The sequence below is a fragment of the Hevea brasiliensis genome, unplaced genomic scaffold, assembly GCF_030052815.1.
Source record: "Hevea brasiliensis isolate MT/VB/25A 57/8 unplaced genomic scaffold, ASM3005281v1 Scaf304, whole genome shotgun sequence".
Lineage (NCBI taxonomy): Eukaryota > Viridiplantae > Streptophyta > Magnoliopsida > Malpighiales > Euphorbiaceae > Hevea > Hevea brasiliensis.
In genome coordinates, this window is record NW_026614812.1 from 36,434 (window position 1) to 40,329 (window position 3,896).

At 33.6% G+C, this 3,896-nt stretch overlaps 1 non-coding gene across 1 annotated transcript; it reads right to left on the reverse strand.

Annotated features, from left to right (window-relative positions):
* Positions 1-2,182: 2,182 nt before the first annotated feature.
* On the reverse strand, positions 2,183-2,289 carry LOC131176998 (small nucleolar RNA R71). The gene has a single exon (XR_009146759.1). It is a non-coding gene; the product is annotated as a small nucleolar RNA R71 (small nucleolar RNA).
* Between the last annotated feature and the right edge of the window lie 1,607 nt (positions 2,290-3,896).

The window sequence follows — 3,896 nt, forward strand, 5'->3', positions numbered from 1 at the left end:
TTAATGCTTATTTTAGTTAATTTATTAATTTTAGTAATTCTTTATATTTGATTTTTGGAATTTTAATGTTTTTTATAGGTTTTAATAAGGTTTAAAGGCAAAAAGGTCATATAGAAGAAATTTAAAGTGATTTGGAAGCTTAAAGTAGTGTGAAAAATGAAGAAAATTTGCCTAAGGAAGAAGACCAGTTGAGATTTTCAGGGACTTCAACATGCCCCGTGTTGAAGGTCGTGTGAAGATAAGAGTCAGCCAGCAGGAATCCACATGAGGTATGTAGATTCAACATAAATCGTGTAGACAGAGATTTTGAAACAAAACACGTCGAAAGTTTCAGGGAATTTCAACATGTCCTGTGCAGCTGGTCATGTAGAATCTAAAAGCTCCTCCTCTGAATCAATATGAGGCATGAGGAAAATAATTTAAATCAACATGAAGCATGTAGGAATGCACTGGCAGATTTGCTGACATGGGAAAATTTTCTCTTTTCACACCTTTTACACTTTTTATCTTTATCCCTTTAGAAACTATTTTTGGGGCAAAGTTTGAGGGGATATATAAGCACCATATTCTCATTTTTACCATAAGGAGAAAGAGAGAGAAAAATCAAACGAAGAAGGAAAGAAGGAACCACGCCATTTTCCGAGGAAGAACACCTGCAGAGTGACGTTTCCAGCTTCCATTTTCAGAGATTTAGATTCTCTTTTTCTAGTTTCTTTTATTTTTAGTCTTATTTTTATGTTTTCTTGCTCTATTTCATATTTTCTACTTGTAAACACAAGCATGAGTGAGTAGATACTTAAGATTTCAGAGTTGGGTGTAATGATTTAAGTTTTATTTATGGATTTAGAATGGTTTTAACTAGATTTTAGTATATATAAGTTTTGATTCTTATCTTGTGTGCTTATTTACATACCCATTTATTGGTACCCTTTGGGTTTTATTCTTAATCTTAGATTGAAGGATTGAGAGGTAAAAATTTATGATAGATAATCAAGATTATGAACTTAATCACTTAGTGTTAGAAATAAATTAGTGAGTTAAGAGGAATTTCAAGTTGATTAAAGTGCTTAAAGAGTTTTGGGTAATTAAACATCGCATGGGAATGGGGTTTAGTTTCCTTTAAAACACTTTTTAGTTTGCTTGAAAGAGAAATTAAAGGAAATCAGAATCAACTTCCTTTAAACTTGTATTTCCCTTGATCTTGGTTTTGCCTATCCAAATCCTAATGAAATTTTCTTCATGAACCTCAACTCTAGAATCAATCTTTACCATTAATTAATTAAACCTTTAAATGCTTGCTAAAATTTTAGTAAATTAGTATAGTGCTTAAAAATTTAATTGCTTATTTCATTATAATTTTCTTATTTTCTCAATTTAATTTGCTATATCTCTTACTCTATTTTTGGCACAAATTATTGATAGCCCAAATAATCGTGACTTTTATAGTTTGGTACTCAAACAACAAATTTCTATGGGATGATATCTTTTCTTTACTACTTGGATGACCCATATACTTGCGGAGTATGCATCAAGTTTTAGGTGCCATTGCTAGGAATTTGTTTTTGTTTGATATTAGAAGATTGATTGTTTGGTTAATTTGGGCATTTTTTTTATTTTAATTTCTTTTCTTTTTCATTTTACTTTGAGATTTTCTTATTTGGTTTTTCAGGTACATATCTTTTATATGAGAAGAACAAAAAGTGCATAAATTGATTTAATTTTTGATCCTGAGATTGAAAAGACAGCTAAAACTTTGAGAGCAGAGTCTAAATGAAGAAAAGCTGAACTCATAATTCAAAAACATCAAGAGCAACAAGTGATAGAAGCTATGGCAAACTACAACAACAAATCAATTAAGGATCATGCTTTTCCTAGTTTTGAAGATTTTAAACCAAGTATTACAAGGCCTAGAGTGGAAGCGAATAATTTTAAGTTGAAGCCCTCATTTTGTCAAATGGTTTAACAATCACAGTTTGGGGAAGGTCCTACTGAGAGTTCACATGTGCACCTCGCACATTTTCTTGAGATTAGTGACATGCTGAAGATAAATAGAGTAAATGATGCCATCCGATTGAGATTATTTCCTTTTTCTTTGAAGGATCATGCTAGGGAGTGGTTGCATTCATTACCTCCGGGTTCAATAACTACTTGGGTTCAATACTTTCCTCCTAGCAAAACTGCAAAATTGAGAAATGAATTAACTTCTTTCAGACCAAGGGATAATGAGAGTCTCTATGAAGCTTGGGAGAGATACAAGGATCTTCAAAGGAGATGTCCACATCATGGAATCCCTAAATGGATGCTAGTTCAACATTTCTACAATGGTGTTTCTCAAGCAATTAGAAGTATAATCAATGCATCTTCAGGAGGTGATCTTATGGAGAAGTCAGAAGATGAAGCTTATTCAGTATTAGATAGAATTGCTTACAACAATTATCAATGGAGCTGTGAAAGAAATGAAATGAAGAAGCCATCAGCTGGTGTATATGAGTTAGATGCCATGAGTATGTTCAATGCCAAATTTGATGCTTTGACGAGAAAAATGGATAAGTTAAGCATGAAGGTTGATTCTTCAATTGGAGGATCTAGTCATGTAGAAGATGTTGGTACAGGAAATATGCATTGTATCAATGATTTTCCTTCTTATGGGTAAGAATTTGGAAATGAGCAAGTTGATTTCATTAGAAATTACAATCAGAAACCAGTTGGTAATCTTTTTTCGGCTACATATAATCCAGCATGGAGGAATCACCCTAACTTTCTTGGGGAGGTCGACAAGTACAACAGTAGCAGAATTATCAACAACCTCCTAATTTTCAGCAACAACGGTAGAATTTTTAGCAAAACAGAGTACCACATGGATTTCCACCACAAAGGAATCAAAATGCTCCTATTCCACAACCACCAGTTCAGTCTTCAGACCAAGATTCAATTTTGAAGTCTATGATGGAGAATTTCTTAGCTGCTCAACAAAAACAAGGAGAAATGATTCAACAATTAACTTCAAGAATAGATCAGCTTGCCACTCATAACAGGATGTTGGAAAACCAAATAGCTCAACAAGCAAGTTCTTCTAGCAAAGCACAGGGAAAACTTCCAAGTCAGCCAGAGAATCCTAGAGAACATTGCAAGGCAGTGATCCTAAGGAGTGGGAAAATTGTGGGAGATGAAAAGAAAGATGAGGTAGAAGAGGAAAAGAAGAAAGAAGATGAAGACAAGAATGAATCTACTTCAAATCATGATGAAGTTAATGAGGAAGCAAACAAGAAGAAGGAAGTTGAAAAAGAAGAAGAGGAAAAGTATGTGCCTCCACCACCATACAAGCCACCATTGCCATATCCTCAGAGGTTTCAGAAAGCAAAGCTAGATAAGCAGTTTGGGAAATTTTTAGAAGTTTTGAAGAAATTATACATCAACATTCCATTTACAGATGCAATTTCTCAAATGCCCTCATATGCTAAGTTCCTGAAAGAAATTTTGTCAAATAAGAGGAGACTAGAAGATTATGAAACTGTGGCATTAACAGAGGAGTGTAGTGCTCTCTTGCAGAATAAGCTCCCACTGAAATTGAAGGATCCAGGAAGTTTCTCTATTCCTTGTCATATTGGGGATACTAGTATTGATAAAGCATTGTGTGATCTTGGAGCTAGTGTAAGTTTGATGCCACTCTCTATTTGTGAAAAGTTAAAGGTTGGAGAATTGAAGCCAACAACCATTTATTTACAACTAGTTGATCGATTTATCAAATATCTAGTAGGAATTTTGGAGAATGTACCCTTAAAAGTTGGAAAATTTTTCATTCCTGTGGATTTTGTGGTTCTTGAAATGGAAGAAGATATTCATATGCCTATCATTTTAGGAAGGCTATTTTTAGCCACAGTAAGGGCTATAATTGA